This window comes from Ictidomys tridecemlineatus, chromosome 2 (assembly GCF_052094955.1).
Source record: "Ictidomys tridecemlineatus isolate mIctTri1 chromosome 2, mIctTri1.hap1, whole genome shotgun sequence".
Taxonomy (NCBI): domain Eukaryota; kingdom Metazoa; phylum Chordata; class Mammalia; order Rodentia; family Sciuridae; genus Ictidomys; species Ictidomys tridecemlineatus.
The window spans coordinates 192,820,925-192,848,622 of record NC_135478.1 but is presented as its reverse complement, the minus strand read 5'-3'; the positions used below and the strand labels follow the sequence as shown (position 1 = coordinate 192,848,622).

General features: G+C 33.3%; 1 long non-coding RNA gene and 1 other non-coding gene across 4 annotated transcripts in view; one reads left to right on the top strand and one right to left on the bottom strand.

The window, feature by feature from the left end:
* Positions 1-5,676: 5,676 nt before the first annotated feature.
* The window catches only part of LOC144375430 (uncharacterized), a 216,962-nt gene continuing 194,940 nt past the window's right edge, over positions 5,677-27,698 (bottom strand). For 2 of the 3 annotated variants that reach the window (XR_013435272.1, XR_013435275.1), the window contains 2 exons: positions 25,833-25,929; positions 5,677-7,892 (listed from right to left, as the gene is read on the bottom strand). This is a non-coding gene — a long non-coding RNA (uncharacterized LOC144375430). The remainder of the gene's footprint in view (positions 7,893-25,832; positions 25,930-27,698) is intronic. The other variant, XR_013435273.1, reaches the window with a different exon arrangement.
* Positions 11,229-11,359, top strand: LOC120892114 (small nucleolar RNA SNORA18). The gene has a single exon (XR_005736774.2). It is a non-coding gene; the product is annotated as a small nucleolar RNA SNORA18 (small nucleolar RNA).

The following is a 27,698-nucleotide window of genomic DNA, read 5'->3' as shown; positions in this document are numbered from 1 at the left end:
AAAACTATGAAATATTCTTGGAAGAAATTAGAGAGCTAATTAGGAAAGACAACTTTTTCCTTACAATGAAAAACTTAATATTGGGATGGTAATAGTGTATGACTTGGTCTACAGATTCAAAACAATTCATATTAAAACTCCTGCTACTTTTTTTTTTCAGCAATCTATAACCAAGAATAGCCAAAACAACAATCTTGAAAAACAAGGTTGGATAACTCATACTTTCCAGTTTCAATATTTATTACAAAGCTATAGTAACCAAAATACTGTGATATTTAGTCCAGGAATAGATAAAACAAACAAACAAGCAGTCAAACAAACAAAAACCACAATGTAACAGGACTGAGAGTACAAGTATAAATCATTATACTCATGGCCAATAATTTTCCAAAAATGTACCAATATTGGGGGAAAGATTGGGCTTTGTAACAAATGGTGCTAACACAACTGAATAGCCTCACACAAAAGACTGAAATTAGACTAGTTCTTGGTAACATACAAAAAGAACTCCTTTGTGGTTCAGAGACCCAAATGTAAGAGTTAAAACTGTAATAACATTCTCAGGAAAAAATGAAGGAGTAAATCTTAACATTCATTCAGTAGGGTTTTCTTTGATATGACACACTGTAAGTCACAAAAGAAAAAAAATTGACTACTTTGGATATTATCAAGTTTTAAAAACACTTTTGAGCTTCAAAGTACACCATCAACAAAGTAAAGGCAATTCAAAACAATGGGAGAAGATATTCCAAATCATGTATTTGATAAGAAATTTGTGCCAGAATAAAGATCAAAACAAAAAAACGTGACCAAACAAACAAACAAACAAAAAACAGTCCAATTAAAAATAGAAAAAATAATTTTTCTAGAGGAATACAACTCAAGATCACAGTGAGATAAAATATCACCTTACATTTACTACAATAAATGAATCAAAAGGCAGACAGAAGTATTAAAAAGGACATAGGAAAATTAGAATTTTTATGTTATTGTATGATTGTAAAATGGTATAGACACTTTGGAAAACGTATTTACAGCTCATGAATATGTTAAAGACACATTTAAGTCCATATATGAATACACGAATACACGACCAGTGAAACTCTACATCATGTAGAACCACAGAATGGGATCCTAATTAGAATAAGTTATACTCCAGGTATATATGTTAAAAAAACACCCAACTGTCATGTGTATCTAAAAAGAATTTAAAAAAACAGATTTAACTATATGATCTAACTATCCCACCCAAAGATATATTTTCATATATAAAAACATGTTTTAAAAGCAACTTGTACACAATTTTCCTAGCAGTATTATTTACAATGCCCTCAAAGTCAAAACAACTCATAGGTCCATCAACTGGTGAATACACAATGTGGGGTATATCCCTACAATGGACTGTTATTTAGCTGTAACTTATGGCTAAAAACAGTTCTTGATTTTGCTTTTCAATCTCAGGAATTTTTGCTTACTGTTCCACTGATATAGGCACTTATTTTACTTGCACTCACATCAAAGAAATATTGAAAAGAAAGTTTTGTCTTTCTTCACTGTCACTATAAACAGTCCTGAAGAAAAACAGAACTATGGAATTATAAAACTAAAATTATCAAAGCTTTCAGAAACCGTCAAATCCCCATAAAGTATAATCATTAGGTTTAATGTCTATAAGCTCAAATTCACAGGGACCTTTATATCATCTCCTTATGAACTAATAACAGATTAGCAGTGCGATTTAGAAATCTCATCACCAATCCTAGATTCTACTTGATTACACACAGATATGACAGATACAATTACTCTTATGATATCTCCATCTCGAGTTCAATGGATGTGAACATATTTTCAAACACCCATCTCTTTATGATCCATGATCAGACAAGTTATTTTTCTGGTAAACACATCAGAAAAACTTCCCTTAAAACTTGATAAACAGGATTCTATTGGATGCTGTTAATGACAGACACAAAGTAAAGTTGGAAGTATTGATTTTTCATATTGATATTTCCTCCCTCCAAAGATACTCATTATTTCATATATTTATCTGCTTGGGCTGCCATAAAAATACCATTGACTGGATTGTGTTAACAACAGAAATTGATTTTCTCTCAGTCTGAAAACTAAGAAGTCAGAGATCAGGGTACCAGCACAATTAAGTTCTGGTAAGAGTGTGCTCTTCCTGGTTTGCAGATGGCCACCTTTTCTCTGTGTCTCCATATAAACTTTCCTTGTGCACATATATAAAGGAATCTCTTTTATTCCCCCTTATTCTGATAAGGCCACCAGTTCTATAAGGTTAAATCCTTACCCTTAAGACTTTGTTTAACTTAATAACCTCCTAAAGCTCCAAGCATGGTGTATTTGGGGTGGGACACGACTCACTCCATAGTGCTTTCTTTTCCCTTCTGGGCATCTATTTCATTTGGGAATCTTAAACTGAGGACTTTTAGGAAGCATTTAAAAGCCTCTGACTTCTGATTCATCAACATCATTTCCTGTCCCCCTACTCTGCTCCCTATGCTATTAATTTTATCCTGCCTGACCTCCATGGTTACCTTCCACCAATTATGGAAAAACAAACCTCTTACACATTTTTCCCAGACTATAGATATTGCTCTGAATTTAATGGATTCCTGGATTTGTCACTCTCTTCTTAGACTTGCTGATAATATTTAATAGCTCTTCCCTGAAATGCTTCAAAAGATAAATTCTCTTTAACAGGATGTTTCAGACACTTTCACCTTCAATCTTGCAAAATTGGATCTTGACTTCATATTAAGTAAATGCTTCTGCCCATGTCATTATAATCCTATCAACAAAGCCTAGTCAACAAATAATAAGCATTTACATTAGGACTAAGCCACAATACGTTGTTTTCTTCAAAGATATTCCAGCCAACTTTATATGAACTATTGGATTCCACTCAAGGCATTTGTTCAACTCAGAACATACAAAGTAACTTCTATTATAATAAAAAATGCTTATCTTTCCAATACAATATATGCTCAACAAGGATACTACATCTTACATGGACATCAGACCTTTTCCTATATTCTATACATAACCTCATTTACCCTGGGTATTGGAGTAATCATTAAGAGATTTTCCAATATTAAAAACTACCATCTCACTAACAAGTCATATTTCCTTAAATATAATACCCAGAAGCCTCCAAAGTATAATACATGTTTCTTAAAATAACTTCCAAAAGAGAAAATCATTGCCTTTTCATGAATATTCTTCAAACTACAATTTGCTTAAGGAGAATAAAACTAGAGAAGATAGTTAGAAACTTCTGTCTTGTTCTTAACAAATTAATAAGAAAAATCACTTCTTCTCTGAAAGCCAGAATGCTAGCCTAAATTCTTTTACTAAAGTTGTTATAAGCAATTGTATAATTTTAATTTCTCCTTAGTTTGCCAAAGGAAAGTTAGTGTTGTAGCAAATACTTCTTATTACAACTATCATATAAAGTAAATGAAAGTCTACATTAAAAACAGAACAAAAAATTGACCTCAATGTCTAAAGCAGAACCAATTAGATTTTGGTACAGTTTATCATGACCCAGTTCTCATAAACTAGATGCTTAATTTCAGACCTATTTAAAGGACAAATCAATAGTCATTTGTTTCTGATCTGATAATTGTTTTGATTATAATTGACCAATATGTCCTGTCCAGCATAATGTTTCACATTGTTCAACAATTCATTCTAACACACACACACACACACACACACACACACACACCCTGGAGAAACTATAGTACTATGTTCAACAGACAATTCCAGCAGAATTTTAAGAGCAAACAATCTAGAGGAAGGCCTTTTCTTAACAACCTTCTAGGAAATCACCCAAGCAAAGCCCAAGTCCTATAATAGGTTCTAAAATCCTCTTTCTCAAACATCCCATAATTTCCTGTGGATTTGTATACTTTTGCAAGAAGGAATAGGTTTAATTTGCTTAATTTGTTTAAGCATGGAGAGGCTCCTCATGATCTCTGGGTTATGAGCTTCCATGGGTACAGTGGATATACAGTTGGCTTGGCCTGAGCCAATCCTCAGTCTTTCATTTATTGCCAGTATATGTGTATCAATCCAGTATCACTCACAAAGGTTCAGTTTTCCTATAATGGGAAAATATTTTCTCAGTGGAGGTTTATGTCAAGAAAAATTGATATGATACAAAGTAAATAAATGCTGGCAGTTCCTAAAAGAGAAGATCAAACAAGTTTTCAGAAAAATTGAATGGATAAGTTCAACTGTAATTAGACAACACTGAGAGAGAATGAATTAAAGAGAAGACAGGTTTGATAAATAACTAGAATGAAACACAGAGGTAAAAGAATTTAAAAAAGGGGGGTATTAGAAACATAGGTGATATAATTATAAGTACTAAATTAGGTCTCATTGGAGACCATCATAAAGAGGGAAGATACAAAGCAGAATTTTATGCTTCAATGATAGTACTTTACAAAACATATTACAGCCATCAAGAGAGGTTTAAACCATCCCTGTAAAAACCCAAGAAAAATATATAAAAAGAAATTATACTAATGAACATGATGGTCTTTATATTGGAAGGAATAAATACGTTATTCTTAGTACAAATTATTCTTTGTACAAAATATTTTAATGGTGACAATATTTGATTTTGATAAATCAAGAGTATTTTAATATTGAGGAAATCCACTAAATGATTAAAGTACATAACTTCTGAGTGGATATATGGAATAAAATAATATGAAAAAAAGGAAAGAAAGGAAATGTAGAATAAGTAGACTATTTACAAAGCATATAGAACAGTTAAAAGATGAAATAAAATTAAATCATTATTTAAGTGCACTAAATATTTCCATTAACAGAAAAAGATTACCAGATTATCAAAGATTACTGTTTAAAAACACAATAGAACAATTATATGCTGTTTAAGAAAACTCAGAGATAAAAACATGTTTCCTAACGATAAAAGAATCAATACACAAATGTACAACAATTCTCCATTTTGCATTTCCCCAAAGTTATGTCCACAATGTAAAACAAACATTGACAGAAATACAAGAAATGTACAAATCCACAACTATAGTACACTTTCTCACAAGTCTCTAGATACTGATAAACTAGAAGACAAAATGTAATAAATGTACAGAAGATTGAGCTAGGCTTTTATCAATTTGGTCTAGTTGACTATGTGTGCTTGTGTTGGGAGAGGTCACTACATACACAGAAATGGCAGAATAGCAACAAAAAATAAGTGTACCTCATCTTCAAGGCATATTGAAAATTTATATTCACTATATGGTGAACACAGAACAAGACTCAGTGAATTTCATTTACTGAAATATATAATGTAATCTCTAATCACAAGAGAATAATACGTGGTGGTGCCATGCTCTTTGACTTCCAGAACTGAGTTAAAATAAGCCCCTTCTCTTTATAAATCATTCAATCTCAGGTATTCCATGGTAGCATATTGAAACACTTTTGATTAATGGAACTATAGAACAGCAAGCAAAGAACAGACTACAATATCACTACTGGGTTAATTGAATAGTGTATACACACACACACACACACACACACACACACACACACACACATACACACATATAAAACTTGACTCCTGAACAGAACAATCTTAATTTTGGATTATAAAATCTCAATATGGAAAACAAAGCAAGTAAACTTTTATTTATTTATTTATTTATTTTTGAGAGAATTTTTAACATTTTTTTTTTTTTTTTTTTTTTAGTTTTTGGCAGACACAACATCTTTATTTGTATGTGGTGCTGAGGATCGAACCCAGGCCACATACATGCCAGGCGAGCGTGCTACAGCTTGAGCCACATCCCCAGCCCCAAAGTAAACTTTGATAATATTGTCATTGTTTCAGATCTGAGAAAACTTGTTAAATGTTTCCCTGAAAGAGGAAACATTGACTGTAAAGTAACAAATTGATAACTTGAACTACAGCATGTTGAAATTAAGGAGCTTATACAAATATGAAAGCTGATTCAATGAGGTTAGGTGTTCTCACATTTAGTTTGTGAACCATACTTTTCCACTGTGCATTAGGAGTCTTTTTGTCCCTTGGATGATTCCACAAAGTGCTCTGTTAATTGAACTTTCCCTTGGGTGGTAGTTCTTCCTTTTACGTTTAAAGGAATAAATCCTAATTATAAGTACCATGGATAATATTTTAGGATTTTTAAGCCTTTTGTTTTTGCCTTAAATTACATCAGAACCAAATATACTTGTTTGATTTATTTGACTTACATAATTCAAAAGCTAATTGAAATAAATACATAAAATTTAGGTTGTATCAGAATGTAGGAATCCCTATTTAGCACAAACAGTGGAAACAATCAAAATCCAAATATGGTTGGTGTTAGCTAGATGGGTACTCTCAATTTTTATGTCCTCTTTTTCTTTCAATTTAGTAAGCAATAAGATTCCATTATATTTTGAGCAATATTGAAACCATCCACAGTGCTAGTTCATAGGATATCTCAGGCCTATGAAGAGGGGATATGATGTAATATCTTTCTCATTGACATAACCAACAAATCTGAGGGTTTTGAAGGTAAGATAGAAGAAAATTGAGGATTTAGAATACTTAAAATTTACATGTGCACTGAAGATAAAGAGTACCTGACATCATTTGCTGGATTTGATGGATTAATTTAGAGTCTCTCACCTTTACCCATTGGTCACTTCCATGATTCTAGCCCTGAACCATCCGGGACAATAACCAGTAACCATGTGTGGCACTTAATTGCTACTACTTTGAAATAAGGAAATTATCATTGGGTTTTGAAGACTTAGAAGAAAATAAATGTCTCATACTTTCTGTATTGATTACATGTTGACATTAATATTTGGGATATATAAGAAAATAAAATATTTATTAATTTCATCTGTATTTTATATTTTAAATTAGATACTAGGAAATTTAAAATCATGTTTTATGGCTTGCATTTGAGGCTTGCATTATATATCAAAATGATCATGCAGCTCTGGATTACTGTCACTCATATTTTTGTTCTTGGCTTAGTCTTAAGTTTATGAAACTAATTTTCTTGAAACACTGGCTTCTTTGTAGAATAATGGTTCTCTACTGTAATGGTTAATTTGAATTGTCAACTTGATTAGATTAAGAGATGCTAATGATTAAGAGGCTCTGGTGTATTCATGAGGACATGTCTAGGAATGATTGGCATGTGGATAGCTAACTGAAGTGGAGACCTTCCCTAAACATGGGCAGCACTGTCCAATAGGATGATGGCTTGGATGGAATAAAAGTTGGAATAACAAAGAAGCTTCAGCAGATGCAAGCCCCATTCTTCTTGAATAGGCTCTTGATTCTTGCTGCAGTCACCTGAGGATATTGGATTCTTACTTCTTCAGTCTTCCAATGTGGGCTCTGCCAGAGATTCTCCAAGGAGTTTCCAGAAGCCTTTGGTTTCTGACTAGGGAAGCACTGTTGATCCCTCTTTTTCTGTAGCTTCAGCTTCCTGGACTGGGCAACTACTGGTTCCTCCAGCTCTCCAGCTTGCAGATGGCCATTTTAGATTATCCATCTTCTGGTTGTATAAATTAATCTAATAAATCCTGTCTTTAGAATCATACTTCCTGTTGATTCTGTTCCTCTGGAGAACCCTAATACATTTACTTTGTTCATCTTTGGGTTGACCCATCCTGCATTTCCCTGTTGTGCTCTTACCATGTAGTTATGCCCCATAGATTGTGTGCTCCAGGACTGAGACCTCACCAAAATCTGCAGAGAGCTGGGTGCATTCCCTGTGAAAGGCAGCTCACTTAAGATACCATCTGCTGATTATTGTCATCTTTCCATAAAGAACCAAATCCTCCATGTCACCAAGGCCTTTCAGCTGTAATTAGAAGAAAAAGTTAATTTTGTTAGAATAAGAGTAAGTGACCTTAAAAAGAAGTCCTTGGGTTACACTTTCCTTATGAATTTCAAGTTTGAAATGTAATATGTAACAAACAGGGTTTTACAGGAAAAAGAAAAGATTAGGGTTAAAATGACACTATGTGATTCAAGTCATTAGTTAAATCATGCATAATAATGTATGGAAAGTTGTGGTTTCTTTTTTCTGTTTTTTAAAATGTATTTATTCTAATTTGTTATACATATCAGAATGCATTTCAATTCATAATACACATATAGAGCACAATTTTTCATGTCTCTGGTCGTACACAAAGTAGAGTCACACCATTTGTATCTTCATAAATGTACTTAGGGTAATGATGTCCATCTCATTCCACCATTTTTCCTACCCTATGCCCCTTCCTTTTCCCTCCCTCCCCTTCAACCTATCTAAAGTTCCTAAATTCCTCCCCATCCACCCCATTATAAGTCAGCATTCACATATCAGAGAAAATATTTGGCCTTTGGATTTAGGGGATTGGCTTACTTTGCTTAGCAGGATATTCTACACTACATCCATTTACCTGCAAATGCCATGATTTTATTCTCTTTTAATGCTGAGAAATATTCCATTGTGTATATATACCATAGTTTCTTTATCCATTCATCTAGACCCAGTTTCTCCCACTCCTTGTTTTATACCCAAAGGACTTAAAAACAGCATACTACTCTGATGCAGCCACATCAATGTTTGTAGGAGCACAATTCACAATAGTTAAGTTGTGGAACCAACCTAGATGCCTTTCATGTCCTAGATGAATAGATAAAGAAACTGTGGTGTATATACACAATGAAATTTTCTCTTTTCCTACATAAATCTACATGATCATTCTAACATTCACATATAAAGGGAATTTGTGCTGTATTAGAAAAGCAAAATTATCCTAGATGTATATTTTTTTCCTAGATGTATTATTGAAATTTTTTTTTCACTTAAGATGATGCCATGCACAAGTCACCAGACTGAAAATCACACTCTATTTTGGGATAAATTCATAGAAATAATTTACCACAAATTATTTGTCCATTCTCCCATGATGGAAAAGATGAGTGATGCTGCCATAAAATCTATGTAGATGGAAAAAAAGGGGCAGATTTATATCACCGTAACTATTATTGTAACAATATAAATGATATAACTACTGTGATCCTCAACTGTCCTCTGATGATCTTGTCACTGGTATCCATTAGTATTTTATGCTCATCTCACCCTATTATTTTAATATCTCAGATTTGAACTCATAGATCATTTAAATCATATTTAATGCTTTCCTATAGCTAGAAGTAACTTTGGAAAGCTTTGCTCTATTGAGTTTTTGTTTCCAGGGTTTGGGTTTCTGGTTATTCACAGTCATTCACGTGGTCAGCTTATTGCCTTAAGTAGTTTGAATTTTTCTTTTTTGTGTTTGAATTATTACTATTCTTTTTCTTTCTACCCTTTCTCTGTCTAGGCAGCTCTTTTTGGCACCTTTCATTTTCAGCAACAGTGAAGGATAACCAACTGACTTCCTTTCTGCTACTTCTGAGGCAGGAATTCTTTCCTGCTAATGTGTGTTTTCAGGTTGGAGAACTTGGTATGTTTTTTTCCTATCCATTTTTCTGTGGTTTGAGAGAGTAAGTAGTAAGAGGTGGCTGAGGACAAAGGATAATTGCAAATTCAGCATCAAATATTTTAATGTTTGAATTCAGTTTACCATTTCAAAAACTTTTTTATGAAAAACACTGTACCAGGGCACTTGGCTGGTTATCCATTTTCACAGGAGAGACCTCCAATATCCAGATGGCTTTTCCCAAATTCAGGGTGTGGCCAGTCTTCTTAATTGTTGACTTTCCTATATCCATTATATTCCCTTTTCTCCAAGGGTAAAGGAAAGGCTCTTTAATCCATTTTATCCCATCATCCCAGATGTGGAACATATATAAAAACTGAAATAGTTACTATATGTAATACAATTATATAAAATGTAATTACAAGCAAATAATTATTAATATAATAATGCAAACTCTAGATTATGATCTCCAACCTCTAGATTATGATTTACCAACATATTTTCATGCAACTATGTCCACTGCATTAAAATATTGAAACTTAATATTTAAGACTGAAAACAAAATTGCAATATAATTTTCAATCTTCTTATTCTTTCTTCAACCTATAAAATAGGTACACATTTCAGTTACATTTTTTAGTTGCAAGAACAACCTTATTCCAGAATTTAAAAAAAGGGAATATAGTATAATAGTTCTTTTGTCATGGTCCCAGGAGTTATTGAATCACCAAGCATCACAAGAATAAGATTGGCTGGGTAGAAGTTTGTATCTTAGTCATTACTGAGACATAATATAAATCTGCCCTGAATCTCTCATTACCAAGTTTCAAATTCTCTGGAAAGCCTTATTATTGACTTCAGTCTGGCACACAGACTTGAATTAATCAAGGTGGCTAGGGAGTGTGGTTATATCATACTAACATAGCTGCTACTCAGGATTGTTACCTAATTTTGTGGAGTCTAGTTCAATTTGAAAATGTGGGTCCCCTTTTTCAAAAACTATTAAGAATTTTAAAAGAGCTACATCAGGGTATTAGAGCAGCAGACTTAGGGCCCTTCTAAAGAGAAGGGCTCTATGTATAGGTCACATGTCTACAAAGGCAGACATGGAAACCATAGAATCTGCTTAGGTGTGTTGTGGGGTGGGGAAGATATTCCCAGAAGTAGTAGTTACTAGGCAGAGGAAAAATGAAAAAGAAGAAAAGAGCCCAGTACACTGTACATGTGTCATCACCTTTTTTAAAAAAAATTTCAATCTGTTTTAATTAGTTATACATGACAGCAGAATGCATTTGTGCACTCTGGTATATCATACAAATATAATATATATATATAAATATATAATAGATGGGATATAATTTCTCATTTTTCTGATGTACATGTTGCAGAATCATATTGGTCATGCAGTCACATATATACATACAGTAATAATGTTTGTTTCATTCTATCTTTCATATCCCACATCCTCAAAAAATATCACTAGTTTTAGATGACTTCTTCCATTTCTTCTAACACCTTATTATATTTTAGATCATAGGGCATCACTTGTCAAGGTATCTGATACAACAACCTAGTTTTAATTTATTTATAAACAGGTATAGACTACTATGTTATAAAAACATAAAGCAGTTTTTAAAAAAGAAATGAAAAATGTAAGCCCTGATTTTCATTACATGCAAAATTATATTTCATCAAATATAATCACAATATGTAGGTTAAAATTTTAAGTTGAGGTCTATCCCAATGGAGCTTCTTCTGTTGCCACACATCATTGGAAATCCCTCATAGAGTAACTCTGTGGTTTTGCTTTACTCAAGGACTATTTGTTAGACTTGTAGGAAGTAACTACAAGATAATTAATGTTTTTTAAAAGAAGCTATAACAGCTAGGTTAAAACATAGAAAACATGGGTGTTTGATTAATAGAGACAATCACAATGACTCTTAAAATTTTCCTTTTAACAATCATAATAAAAAGATAGGAGCAAAATACTAATTTCCCATATCAAATACCTATACATACAATTCAAGCTAACACTATATATAAAAATATTTTATTTTTTGGTACTGGGGATTGAACCCAGGCATAGTTTATCACTGAGCAACATCCCAAGGCCTTTGTAATTTTGAGACAGGGTTTTGCTTAGTTGCTAAGGCTGACCTTTCAAATTAATGGGGTTACAGGCATGTGCCACCACACCTGGCTAAGAATATTTAAATTTTTATGTGACAAATAAGCTTAGTTTTTATCTGTTGACATAATTTTTATTTGATTGATAACAATATCAAATGCAAACAATTTTTTGTTAAGCAACATTTAATGCAAAACTCACAAAAGAGAACCATTCTCACACAAGAATGCTGATGGGAAAGGATGGACAATTTCATCAAGTTAAGATATTTAATTTGTATCCAAAAGGAAGAAATGCTATATTCCCAAAATTAATCTTTAAAATGTCATATGTAGCCAGTTTCAAGTATTTATCCTGAATTTACAATTAAATTTATATGTTTCAATTGAAGAAATCCATTGATTTCAAATTTTATACAGTATTAGGTTTCAGTCATCAAAATAATCTTAAAATATTCATTGTAATTTGACTGGAACATAATTTGTGCTCTCTGCAGCTCAAATTTTACCAATACCTGAAATAGTTTACAGCCTTTTCAACCAGACTAGTCATCCTGACAATGTCAAATTGCTATATAAGTTTCTAGACACTCTCAATTTGTGTCTTTATCCCACTGTGAACTGGTAACAATTTACTGTCAATCACCAGCCAGTGCATCACACTTTCTTCATGTACCCTTCTTGTGTCCAGCACCTATGAAGCAAAACTCTTATACTAGATAGATTTTTTCACACACCAGGTGGAGATAGACCAAACATAGCAAAGGGTCCAAATAAATGCAGAATGTGGGAGGAAAAAAAAGTAAAAACACCTGGTGAAGCCATTAGAAAAACCCCAACCACTGAACTTAGGGAAAAGAATGCCAGATCACTGGGTGAGAGATATTAGTAGTGGCTGCCTATTTTTCACAGTTCATTCTTTTCCTGTTTAATATTAGGCCTCCATGTGATTAATATTAAAAATCTACAACTTTGTCATTTGATAATCCTCATTAGCCCAATAGACCACCTGACTACATTATACTTGGCCCTTTTATTTTCTTGCACGTGGGCACCAAAGCTCATTTTTCTCCTTAACAAACAACATCATTATAGTTTTCTCCAAATACCTCTGATTTTCTTCAAGTTAGAAATGCAAATTATAAGGGAACAACATAGGAAGGACATTTAGAAGGACCGTGTTTCTAAACAGAGATATTAAACAGTTTGTTGAGGCAGATGTATTCATCCACAGTAAGTCTCCTCAGGGACACCTCAGTCTTTTGCATAGCCCTAAGGCACCTTCAGGGAAGTCAGAAAAGTCCCCGTCCTTGGGGGTTGCTACTAATGCCAGCTGCCCCAGCTGCAGTAGCAGTAGCACAAATGAAGAATATATGCATTTTAGCTATAGTTTAAATGTAAAGTGTACACTTTGTGTTATATAGAAAATATAATACATGGAGGTGGTAAGGCATACTTGCGGGTTCAAATTATAAATTTCACATTAATAGGCATGGTGCTATTATCTTCAAAATATAACAAAATTTAAAACTTTAATAACAGTACATTACAACTCTCAAGAAAATCCTTTAAGGGATCTGGGGCTGAGAATTAATGCATAATTTGATATTCCATTGATTTGCTGTATCGAAATACAAGCTTTAGTAGACTAACAAACAATCTGTGCATAAGAATTACTAATTCCCAAATGTGCTGGAACAGAGGGGGAAAAAGCCTTGGTTAAGCTAGTTCTCTAAGAGAAAACCACTGTCCTAAATTCTTATCATTTGGGCTATTAATGCCATAGCTAGCTTAGGCTGTATAATTAGAAAAGTCTTTCTCAAAATGTCAGTCTCGGGCCTGGGTCCATTTGCATGTGTTGTCTTTCTCTTCTACCCATATTAATCTAACCTGCTGAGCAATCACATCTTTAAGCTGTTACTTGTCATGATTAGTGTTTAATATTAAAAATTAGATATATTTTCCTTGTTTCCAAATAAATATGTGTACACTGTGGGAATTTGGGAAAACAAAGATATACAAAAAGGAAGATTTCAAATAACCAGAGAAATTGACTGTCTACAGTTCAGCATACTCTTAAAGCCTTTATAGTTTCTTATTTAAAATTGTAAGTTAACAAATTGTGATTACATATATTATGGTTAACAAATTACTGTTGCATGTGATATCATGATTAGTGACTACAGTATGAAGTAAAGCTATTTAATTAGCAAACAATTGTACATAGTTGAGATCAGGATCAAACTTTATTTTATGTTCAGTTCTAGCTTCTGCTTCCTTTTTTGTTTGGCAGGTTGTATTGTACTTTTGGTACTGTTCATCACTATGCATTTTGCTAGGTTGCTGCATATTCTTTATAAATATGTTTCCCCAACAATATTACAAATTCTCTCCACTCTCCCATATTTTTGTGATTTAAAAACAAAGTCCTTCACAGATTGTGGCCACATGTGTCCTAAATGGCTTGACTTTATTGACTATTAATTTAATGAAATATGGTAGGCTCTTTTGAGCTGAAGAATTAGAACTCTGTATCCCCCTCACAACTCATGTCATTTATTATTGCTTCTATTTGCAATTACTCTAGTTTGTTTTAGGAATTCTATGTCATTTGCATAATATTTCTTGTGTTATTTTACTTGTCATTCTGGAAAGGCATTTTAATGTTACTCATAATCAACAGTACTGATTATCTTACTTGGACTTTAATGGTAATTTAGCCTTTTGCTATTTACATGCCAGCACGATGCACATTATCCATCTCTTGTGATTTATATTTTGAATTTCAGAAGTAGATAGTTGAATAAATAATAATAGTTCGTTTTTTGCTATATCATTAGTTGGTACAAAGTCCCTCACATATTTTCCCTTCAGTTCATAATTCCAGATCTCATTCCCTTGCCCATTCACCGTACACAATCACTTTGCTTTATTATGTGTATTTTGACAAGCATGTGACTTTGAAAAACACATTATTTGATGCATGTATTTTATATTTATTAAAAATGCTATTGTGCTCTAGGTTCTTAAGATCCTTTTGCTCCTGGAGAGGAAAGAGTTTTAAAAATGAATCCAAATAACCAGGGCATATCAAGTTCTTTACAACTTCCTTCTGCAAGGTTATTTCTATCATATCTGTTCTCTTAATGATAGATACCTATTACATCTAAACAGTGTGAGATAGTGTACAAACATAGTGCACAGTGAACTTGGGCCTCCTGCATGAGACTGTTGGGAAGTTCCCTGCTCTCTACACACTGAGACTGCTGGGCAATAATAGCATTTAATTCCGCTAAATGCTGCCGGATTACATTCCAGAGAGCCTAATCTAGTTATATACCAATTGGTCTCCTCATAAGGACTCCTGTATTTCCTATTTCCTAAATGACTTTATAATCTAATGTTTTCAATTTTTAAAAATGTGTTCTGTATAAACCTATTCAGTATAAATCTATTGGTTATTTCAACTTGCAATTCTTTCACTGCTGTTGAACTTGCATTAATTTATGTATGTATTTGCTATTTCCGATCTGTGATTGCCTGTTTATATATTTTGTTCATTGGTGGTTGGGTCATTTTTCATTGCTGATATTTTTCTCTGGACATTTATTTATTGGTTTGAATGTTAAGTATTTTTGTGTTAGGAAAAAAAAATCCATGATTTTGAGGTGGTCAAATACTTTTTCATATAATAATTTGTGCTTCTACATTTTTTTCTGAAGAAGAGCTTCCTCACTCCAAAGTCATTTATACAATCTATACTTCATTTTGAGTTATATTTTCAAAACTTAAAGTTTCTTTAAGTCCATCTGGAGATCACCTTTATCTAGGGTGAAACAGAGTATGCTTGAAACTTTTTCCTTATTGTGAGCCATGTTTTCAAATACATCTAATGAACTACCCATCTGTGCCCTGGGGACGTATTTGGCCATGCGTGTTGCATATCGAACCCCTATCTGTATCTGGATATGTTTGTGTTCCCTATTCTCTCCCATTAACTTGTACATTTTTATATCTGCACAAGCAACCATTTGGTTTATACTAAATAGCTTTGTAGTATGTCTTAATGTCTAGTTCAATCAATTACCCCTATGTTCATCTTTGGTCAAAATCTGAATCTTCATGTATACTTTAGAATGAGTTTCTCAGGTTCTTCAATAAAACTTGATAGTACTTCCTTGATCTGCATTTAGCTTGCAAAACAACTTGAAAATGAGCCTGCCTTTCTTATTAGAACACAGTTCTTTCTGGTGACATTTATGGGTAGAAACAGCAATTCTAATTGTGTGCTGCCCCTGGCCTTTTAGTTTCTTAATCCCCTAGAAGATAAAAGGTGATTTTATTTTATTGGGGGTGGGGAATAACAAAGGGTAGTGTTGACATAGTTCCTCCCCTTTTTCCTTAGAGAGGAGAAAGCCTAAAGAGAGCAGGGGATCTCCTCCTCCACACTGAAACAGGAATCTGAACAGGCCCTACATTAAGAAGATGGATGCCTTCAGCATTGTTGGCCTCCATCCACCGACTTTTTTCTCAGAACTTGATTGAAGGAGAGTTTGCTATTTATTGAGTTTCTTTCAAAACAAGTAATTTTGGGTACAGTCTCAGAGAACATTGACAAATGAAACTGGATGTGGAATTTCAGGCAGAAGCAACACGAGGGAGCCTTTGGGTGGGAGCAGATTGTCTGGACCTTTAACATGTTGCCAAGGTGCTTTTCTTTTGGTGATTTCTAGAGGCTTATGCTGTCTGGGCAGGATTTTAATGTTCTGTGACAACATTAACCATGTATAGTAACTGGCCACACAGCATTTTAAACTTTGTGAATGCCAGGAACTAAAGATGGCTTTGTCTACAGCTGACTTCTATTTCTATAGGTCCCCTTAGACCTTGGCAAAAACATGTGGGTGGCTTCACAAATAACAGCTGCCATTAACAATTGGAGTCAGTTGCAAGATTAGGGCAGCTGCAGGCTTCTTCAGAGCTGTTTCTTAGTAGGATGAGCTTGGGCGATGATTATATTGAAGGAAAAGTCTTCAAAGACCTTGACATTAGGAGGGTGGAAAAATATAGGTGGTATTACTAGATTTTTTTTTCAGCCAGATCTGAAAGTGTGGACTAAAAATTCTGATGTAGCTGATTTTTGCATGTTTTATTCAAAAATTTGGCTTTATTTTAGTAGTGATATGTAATTTAATAAAAAGAAAAAAATTTACACTCAAGAAAAAGTACATCTGAATGATCATATAAGGAGTAGAAAAGAATACTGTAGTCTGATAAGAGGAAGAAAAGTATACAGAAAAAAAAATACTTCAAGTAAACAGCAATGTGAGGTAACTTGGAGAATATTACATGAAGTGACAGCATCGTTAGCTTTTCCTTTCAGGTCTTAGCAAGGTTTACAAGAAAGAGAAAAATTCCCCGTAGGGATCAAAATGTTGAAGACAGAAATAGACAAAGGAAAAAAAGTTCAGGCAGTTGATCTCTGTACAGTTTGATGGGCTCAATGCTACTGCTAACAAGAAATGAGACTGAAAAAATGTCTTCAATAGCAAAATTATATACAGCCTTTTTAAAGAGGGAAACTTTATGGGGAAATGCTATATCAGTTTTCCTACAGCTGTATGCTCCCCAAAATATAGTGGCTCAGGGTATATCCTAAAGTTACCACTTCCTGGCCCAAGCAATGCACACCTCTTGTGGTGGTAATGGAGGGGTGGTAATTTTTCCTGTTTAATGTGTGTGGGTGGGGAATAAGAGTTAACTCTCCTCCCCAGCACACTCCTAGTAAGTAGACTGCTGGTAAAACTTGGTCATCTATTCTTGACTACTCTTTCTCCTCTACCAGGAATCCGCAAATTTTTACGCCCCCCCTACAGGTTGAGATTTCATATTTCTGTAATGATTCCAACTCTGTTTATATTTCTGGCTTTTCCACCATTATTGTGATTGTCAGGGAATGGCTGCTTCTTTCGTCTATCTCCCAGTGTTGAAATTTTATGTCTTTTGGTTTAAAAGAGGCTTTTTTTTCTACTTGCATGCTATTAAGAGAATTTTTTTAAAGTTTTAATTTTTCTCTGAATTTCTCTCAAAAATAATTTTCAAACTGAACTTTCAAGCTCCTTGTTCAAAGGTGATCTATAGCTGAAATTTTCTATTTTTTTTCTTCAACAAATGAGGAGAACTCCAACTATGCTTAGTCATTAATTAATATGGAATTCTGATTGCCTTTAGTCCTACATTTTTTTCCTTTCAAATATTAGGATCTACTTTCCTAGACCAAATTTATTTGACCAGCTCTTGCTTTTTAACAACATATTGAATACATTTTTTTTAAAAAAATAGCCCTTCTATAAACTGCTGTTTTTTAGTCTATTTATACTATACCTAAGAATGTGGTAGTCATGTAAGTTCCATCTCATTTCCTGTTTATTAGCTCTCAGCAATCTCTGAAACTTTAACTACAGGTGATTATAAATTATGGTAAGAGGGAAGGGAGAGAATAGCAGGAGTAGCACTCTATTTTCAAAACCAGCACCACTGAAACAGAGGAATGGTTTTCCATCATTCTCTTCAGTCAAAATTTGTACTTCTAAACTGAAGAGGGAAAGTCCATCTGACCTTCCCTTAAAATAAGTGATAAGGTTTGTTTACAGCTGTGCACTATGACAAGTCTTAGACTATGTTCTCAATCGAGTTACAGCAGCCAATCACTTAGTAGAAATTTTGTCTAAAATCTATTAGTAGCTATTTTCACCCCCTTTTTATTTTTGTCTTCATAAATCTTTTAATGAGATAGTGGAGAAGGTGAAGAACTTTTATTGCTAGTTATAGACTCTTTTTAATTTCAGTATCTAACATTTATGCTTGATTTATTCTTCCCTAACCTGACTGCAAATTCTTTAGTTCACAACCTAATACAAAATAATTTTGTCTCCTAAAGCAATTAGTCTAGTGTTATGATACTACAGGCATCTACAAATTAGGCAAATGCATGAAAGTTTATATCTAAATTATGAGATAAATAAGAACTAAACATGAATTTACAGTAAAAGTCAAAGTTACTGAGTTTGCTTTAAACTTGTCAGACTCTGACAGATACTGCTGTTTTATTAGACTGAGTCAGTGTGGTTTATAACTGGGGCTATGGTTTTTATGACCCTTCTCTTGAGAGCCAGAACCATTATTTTAATCAAATATTTATATGAAACCTCATTGAGCAGCTTGGGGTCTAAATGAATGGTTGTCTATGACAATGAAATGAAATTAACTTTGCTCCACCAGAAAGCATACAATTTCCCCAAGTAAACACTAAAGGACAAGAACTGCGAGATGATGGGGAAGAGTCAGCGGCAAACAAAGAAGCAACACTGAAGTTCTCATGCTGTGGTCTCAGATAACTTCATTTCCTAGAGTTTTTAAACCTAGGATGAAGAGATGACTTTATCTACTTTGGATTGTTTTAAATGCCCATAAAGTCTGTTTGTTGCTAGGAAACACTACTTGGCATATATCACCTAGCGATGGCTCCTTTTTGTGTGAGACTTGTTTAATCCCAGCTTACTCTTAAAGGGTGACACCGTAACGACAAGGAGCAGCAGGAGCAGGGGCAGGAACACCAAAGCAGGTGATATGGGAAAAGAATGAAGTGTGGGTTTTTGCATTTGAATTTGAGAAAATTACTAAGGATGCCACTGGAAAGCAGTTTCACCCCTGTCGGGACAATGAGCAGTGTCCAAATGCTGGGTTAATCATAGTCATGTGGAAGATCTGTACAATGTGAAGAACAATGACCTTCCTTTATGTAAAAATTTCTCTTTTCTACTCCGTCATTTTAAAGGGAAGGCAGGGATTCAGTTTTTCTGATTTTCCCAGACTTTCAGCACAGGTTTTTGTTTTTTGTTTTTACAAGTTGCAATATATATAATAGAGAGTACTACTAGTTTCAGCCTCATTCATTTGCTTTGCTGTTGAACATTTATAAAAAAGAAAATCAAACTATGTAGAATTTATTTTAGGCACAAAGTGAATGTCATGCTCAATTAAAATAACTGTGGGTAGAATAGAAGAAACTGTGGGGATGAAGAAGAGAATGGAATTTACATTAGTTAAAAACTTTACTTCATGCCACTCTGTAAGGTGTTTGATTTATTACTAATAATTCTGTAATTTAAATTTTATTATTCTCATTTTTAGAGATACCAATAAAAAGTTTCGAAGAGGGTAAGGGAATTGTTTAAGATCACACATACTGCCTAGAGCTGTCTCCCTTGGAGTATGTGCCGTTCCTTATAGGAGATGCATCATCCCTGATGTGGAAAGGGAAGACATTTGTTTACTAATTAAGCGGTCAGTCTTAGGAGGCCTTAAAAATTGAACAATAAAAACCTGATATGAATCATAAAGAAAGGATATGCCCAGCAATTTAAGGCAAAATAATACATTGAATCAGTACATTAAAAAAAGAGAAATAAAGCCGAACTTTTAAGCAGCACATTGAAAGAACAGAGGGAAAACAGTCAAGAAGCTATTTTAGTAATTAGACAATGTATAATAAGGATCAGAGTGAGAGTAATAAAGCTGAAAAGGTTGTTTGCTTCCATAATCATCTTTATTGTCCAAATCATTTTGATAGGTAAAGAAATGTTCTGCTCACAAGGTTGGATCCAGAAAGAACTAAAGCCCAATTCTTTGTGCCCTTTTTACATCACCAGTGCTGGTGAGAGAGGCAGTTGAGGCAAAGCTAGTTCTTCATCAGAATAATTGGAAGATGGTACTGGTGATTTTTGTGTGTGTGTGTGTATGTGTATGTGTGTGTGTGTGTGTGTGTGTGTGTGTGTGAAAACCATCCTGCAGTTAGGAAGGACTTTAAAAATAACAATATACAAATTCTCTTTGCAAAGGCTCTGATAGATGCTTGCTCAGCCTCTGCCTGAGGGTTGATTCCTGTTCTGTGGTGGGGCAGTTCACAGTGTTGTAATGCTTTCATGTTTACACTGAGTCCCACTCTGGTTCCTATGGTTATCACCCTTAATTACTTACAACAACTCTAATTAGTTTTCCATTCAAATATTTGTAGACCACTATATCACCCTGAACTATTTTACTTTTTTAGTTTAACATTCTCTGGGGTTAAGGGAGTACTGTTGTGGAGAAGACAGGAATGTACTGGAACCGGGGAATGATACAATCCACCTTCTAGTCCAAGCTCTGGCTCTGTCCCTACCAAAAGCAAGTTACAGCTTTACTTTGTCTAAGCAATATTAGTTTAGGCCTTAATCTCTAATACATGTGCTTAGAATTATTTTGTTGTCTCAAAAAATATATTAAAAAAGTTAGTGATATGCAAGCATTTTAGTATTCCCTATTCAAAAGAGCTTGAAGTCTTGAAAGCAAGGTGAGTTAATGTTTCACGTAATTTTGATGTAAGTGTGACTGAAAAATCCTTCACTTAAGATGGATTCTTGCCCATCTTTTGTTCTAGCAGATTATAGGATAAGGTTTTCAATATTCATTTCATGATGCTAATATGGTATCCATACTGATCAGTTTGTCATATGTGACATAATAATACAGAAGTTGAACTCCCCTATGAGCTAAAGTTCAAATTGCTTATTAAGGGTTGAGGATATAGCTCAGTTGGTAGAGTGCTTCCCTTGCATACACAAGGCTTTGGGTTCGATCTCCAGCAACACACACACACACACACACACACACACACACACACATACAAAAACAAAATTGAACATTAAATACTTAAGAATAATGCTTAACATTAAAGAACAACCAGCTACCTCAGGTATAGAGAATAAACAAGAATGGGCATGGGAAATAACAACCCTTAACATTACTTTTCTATGCTTAGGTCGCCTTTGACTCTCTCTCTTCCCATTATTGCTATATACAATATAAGCTCCAAATAAGATAAGAAACCTGATCTTTGAAATCCTTAATCTGATCTTTAACCTCACACAGACCTCCTCATATCAAATCCAATGTCCCTTCTACCACATCATTTTCCTGAATATAACTAACAGCCATAGAAACTATAATATTGGGACACAGGGTGACCAACTGTCTGGATTTCCCTGGTCAAGAGATTTCCTGAGATGCAGGACTTTAGTACTGAAAAGGAGATTCTATAGTGAACCCGGATGTTTGGCTACATTGATGAGGTGAAATGGTGTCTTGAACTACAAATAAGCATTTGTATTCAATGAAAGAAATCACAGCAGGTATAATAGGATTAGAAAATCATAATTATTCACTGTTGATGCAATAATGAATCTAATCAACTAGATAATAGTTTAATTACACCTATTAGAATAAAAGGTTGACAGAAAACTTAATGGATAGGGAGTTAACACAGGAATCATTGATTAATTTTAATATCACTAAAAGTGTTATTTCCAGATATTTCTACATGACACAATTTAAAATGTTGAGTAGGATCTAATAAAGTTTTAAGATCTAATTAATGCAATTCATAGGTAGGTAATGCAAGATGGAAGTATAGGATATTATGCCAAATGGCACCATAGAGGTTAAGTTTGAAAAATCCCAAAATAAAATGCTTTATAGAACATAGGATCTGTTTCTTCAAACATATGGCAAGGGAAAAAATAAAATAAAAAGGGTCACACTAATCAATTGCCTTGTTTGGACACTGACTGAAACAAACCAACTCTTGACATTTTTTAATTGATTGGGAAAAATTAGAAATTTTTATTTACATTATTAAAGATAGTTATGATGTAAAGTTATATTTTTAAAAGTCTCTGGTAGAAGTATGTGTTGAGATGCATTTATGGGTGAAAAAGTAATATCTGTTTTCTTTAAAGTACACATTCATAAACAAAGATGTTGTGTCTGCTGAAAAACTAAAAAAATAAAAAAATTCTCTCTCTCTCTCTCTAAAAAAAACAAACAAACAAAAATTAAAAAAAACAAAAGTACACATGCATATAGAAATGGATGGCATTGGAGAATATAATGCTAAGTGAAGTTAGCCAATCCCCAAAAAACAAATGCCGAATGTTTTCTCTGGCATAAGGAAGTGGACTCATAGTGGGGTAGGGAGGGGGAACATGGGAGGAATAAATGAATTCTAGATAGGGCAGAGCAATGGGAGGAAAGGGAGGGGCAGGGGATTACAAGGATGGTGGAATATGATAGACATCATTATCCAAAGTAAATATATGAAGACATGAATTGATGTGAACATACTTTATACACAGAGGTATAAAGAATTATTCTATATGTGTAATAAGAATTATGATGCATTCCACTGTCATTTATTTAAAAAATAAAACCAATAAAAATACTTAACAATAATTAAATAAAAGAAATGTACTACAGTGGATTATTCTACTCCATATTTTTTAAATGTTTAAAAATTTCCAAATGTTAAGAAAAAGTCACGTCGTATAGATGAGCATAAGATAAAGGGAAATGAAAAAGAATACACTGTCAGGAATGTGGGCCTGGGAAACTGACACTGCCAACATTAAGGGGAAAATGGAAAAGCAAAGAGAGCTAAGGGGGCAGGTCCAGGTGTTCACAGAGAAGTCTTATACAGATGGATGTGGAGTGTGTTTGCATATGCGTTTATCTAAGTATGGAGTACTGTAGAATATTTAACATATCCACAATGATAATATCTCTGTATCCTGGAATTAAAACTGATTATTAATTTTATCTGTATATGTCTGTACCTCATCACATTTCAACAACATGCATATTTTCATACAATCATAGGAAACAAAAACCAAATGTATATGAAATATATTTAGTTGCTATAACTTGTAGCTTTGTCACATTTGCTATAGTTGGTTATAGCACATTAACTCTGGGGTGAAACCCTTCCAATAAGAGAATCTGAAAACAAATAATCTCTTTGAAGTGACAGATTGATCAAGAAAGAACTTCTAACTTCTAACTTCACATAGTCTCATTCACCAGCTGATTACTGATTTTTTTCTAATGACACTTTACAGTGCCTATTGGCACTCAGTTTAGATACAATGAGAATACATGACAGGGCAGTAAAGTTATTTATTTTACCCACTATAGAAAAATGTAACAAGCTACTCTTTGTATATGCTACTCTCTGTATATAAATATAGAAAAATGTAAGTCTTTTAAACTACCATCCAGAGGAATGTTCCTAGAAAGATTTTTTTTATGGGCATGTAAAATTATATGGGATTTTGTCTTCAAATAATCTTTTGGAGTTCTAAGTTCATTTAAATAATTCTCATTCAAGTTTCCTTTCCACTCAATGTCAGGCCAGACTGAACATTTGGGCACTTGTGTAATACTGTTGTTCTGAAGCAGTAGGTTGAATGATACATTTCCTTCTCCCTGAGGACAGTGTCCTTGTAACCATGCTTTGTGGTTATTTTACCAATCCTATTTTTTTTTTTTTTTGGCCGGTAAATGAAAAGGAGTGGATAATTCTACTTATTCTCAATTTTCTTCCAGTGTATCTTATTTTTGTTATTGTTAAAGAAACTAACTTTACCTTGCCAAAGAGCTATATCTCCAACACCTAACACAATGCTGAGTACATATTATGAATGAAAGAACAAAATGCTGAATTAATAAATGTACAGTATTAATCACTTGATACAACTAAAATCTATTCACACAATAGAAACTAACTTTTGAGTATGTTGTCAAGTTTCCAGCTATTCTTACACACCCCTTTATTCCATTTTAAAATAGCACAACTCTTTGTTTACATTTTCTTGTCACTAGCATGCCACAGACTAGAATTCTTACCAGGATACTGCTATGAGATAATTATGTACCATAGAGTACTAATTTAGGCTATATTGCATGTCTAAAGTAATTTTTTTTGTCTTTTTGTCTTATTTATTTATTTGGTGCCAGGAATTAAACCCAGAGCCTCATGCATGTGAGGCAAGTGCTCTGTCACTGAACTGCATTCCCCAATCGTAGGATAGCAATTACTAACACAAAGATTATTTTATACCATCACATGCAGGTCCAAATTCTTACAAGTATTAAGAAAATTTGGGCTTGAAACTAATCATTTTATAGTCAATCTTGAAGTTTCTGGTCTGATGTTTTTCTTTAGGATATCCAAAGGAAAAAGGTAAAATGTTAATTTCTGTATAATTTTATAAAGAGTAGATAAGAATGGCTGACTTTAATTCTATAAATTAATTATGTCTTGGGAATAGGTATCCCTAGACACCTGTGATGAATATCATATGAAAAATTTTCCTTGATTTGATGATTGTAAAAATAAATAATTGATATGTGTCACAAAAAGAATTCTAATTCTAAACCTAGATTTATAATGATCTAGCTTTGAATCAATGTTCTTAATGTAATTTTCCCCAAATGAACATACTTTGTGAAATTCTCTTCTTAAAAATAGGAACCTGAATTTTTGCTCATGTAAATGCAAACCATTTATAAATTTTATTTTTAAGCAGTTTTATTTGACCTTCCAAATTCATTCTAATACCTTGTTTTGAGGTAGAACACAAGAAACACTGAAGTAAAATTAAAAAGTACACAATTAGGAAAATAATACAATTAGGAAAGAATAAAAATTTGCTGTCTTCTCCTCTAACTACCTCTTTAGTTTGGGACAAAATATTTACCAGTATAATGTGTACATCCATCTCTACCCAAAGCTTTAGTTATTAGATATAAGTTTCTTTTTTTAAAAAAAAATTGCTTTTATTTTTAAAATACATGACAGCGGAATGTATCACAATTCTTATTATACATATAGAACACAATTTTTTATATTTCTGTATATAAAGAATGTTCATACCAATTCATGTCTTCATACATGTACTTTGGATAATGATGTCCATCACATTCTACCATCATTGTTAACCCCTCCCCTCCCATCCCCTCCCACCCCTCTGTTAAATACAAATTTCCAGTAAAAATTTTTTGTTATGGAATTCAGTATGTAACTCTGCTATTGACTTGGAACATACATTTTCTATGGTTTGTGATATTTTTCCTAGAGGCACCATTCACCATTTTTTTGGTACTATTGTATACTAAAGTAATGCAGCAAACTATCTTTCAATTAGTGTTAAATACCAAAATGACTCAAAAATGCTTTGTAAGGTAATTATGTAATCATTTTAAAAGACATCCTCTAATTTCACTATAATGAGTCATGATTAGTAAGAAAAAGAACAATTTTGTACCTTTAACTTAGTTCAAATGTTCCACTAGCATTTGTTGAAAGGGTACTAAGGAGCTTCCTTCCTTGTTTCATTTGGAAGATGTGGTCATATTTTAGAGCTAAAAAATAAGCAGAACATATTCACTTAAGAACACATATATCACAAGGAATTGGTAAAGAGGAGTTTATATTTTGGATAAAAGAAAAGTATGACTCAGTGATAGGTGAAAAACTCTGAAATCAGTGTATGTTACTAATTTACTCTCTATGGAGACAGAGCAAATGAAGGTTTTGTCCCTTTTCAGGGAAAGGGACAACCAGAAAATGTCTCTTAGTAGATACAAAGTCAGCATTCATGAAATTAGTTCCTTCTTTTCTACACCTTAAAAGACAAACAACAATAACACAAAACAATAAACTTTTTCTAGTAAAGTTCTATTTCCTAAAATAGTATTAAAATCATGTACCACTTACGTTCATAAAACATTCATTTCCACTTTTGTTTATTTCATTTATTTTCTTTAGTATTTGTTGGGGAAGGATGCCCTCAGGCACTTTCATTACTCAATTAACTAATATTCAACTAGCATCCACTAAAATGTGAAAATATCGACATATTTGAAAAAACAGCCTAACAACATATTCTATTTAAAACCATACTCGCCATTCTTGAGATGTCAAAAATTTCTATTCTGTGCAAAACTGAAAATGGCATACCTAAAAATGAGAGAAGCATGTGGGCCAATCTGGCTTATGGCAAGTACTTTTCCACTGTGTGAATATAAACTGCATTAAAGTCAGTCAGCTTTTGTTTTGGAAGAATGTTTGTGCAGCTTCCAAAACAGCCAGGTTTTAGCTGTCCTAGTTTTGCTGACAACAGTGAAATTCATATTATGAATGTAAGGGGAAAACAAAGGATTCAAACACTGTAATAGTGTTAAAAGGATAGTTTTAATTTAGAGAAAACCTACTGCGGAGAGGGCAGGGAAGCACAGCGGCAGGAGGAGGGCGAAGGGTAGCTGAGGTCAGGGCCTGTCTCCAATCTGCACCTCCTCCCACTCAGGCGTAATGAAGGAGGAAAATGTGTTTTCAGGATTAAGTTCCCTCCTCTAGATATTATTAAATGTTTCACATCTAAATGCTAAAAAGCCAACAAAACATTAACACAGAGTGATACAAGAACATTCAAATATCTAGGAGGCATATATTTTAATTTAGCTGGTAGTTAGAATTTTAAAAACCTGTCAACACAAAATTGCTAAAGTCAGTGTAATTCAATTATTAAATTAAACTCCTTGTGTACGTAAGATGGGGTTAGAAAAACAAGGTGAAGAAACCGACTAGAATGGCATGCATGCCATTTTTTAATACGTATATTTTCAAGGAAAAGTATTTGTGGTTCCTGAATATTAAGAATGACTTGAAAATCATTCACTTCAAAAGTTTTTAATCATGTTTTACTATCATTGAATAAATATATGAAAAGTTCAAATTCTAATTTTATTTTCACCACTTACACTCATTAAATCCAATTAGAATAGGTTTGGTTTTCTTTAGTACAAGAAAATGAATGAATTCTGACTTTAGTAACATTATGAACTAAAATAATCCTGGGATGTTTGGAAAAAAAATGTATATAAATAGTCATTTTTATAATACTTCAAAAATCTAGTCACAACCATTTCATTAAGGGAAGTCTTCCAAATGTAACTATATTCCTTGGCTATACTGAAAACTTCAAATATGAATTAATGCATTGAGATTTCCAAATTAAGAATGTCTTAGAACTTTTCAAGTATAACAAATCTCCATCTGTCTAGAATGTTTTTAAAAACATAGTGAAGAGATATATCTCAAATTCATTCATGAAGCACAAATTCTTATTTAT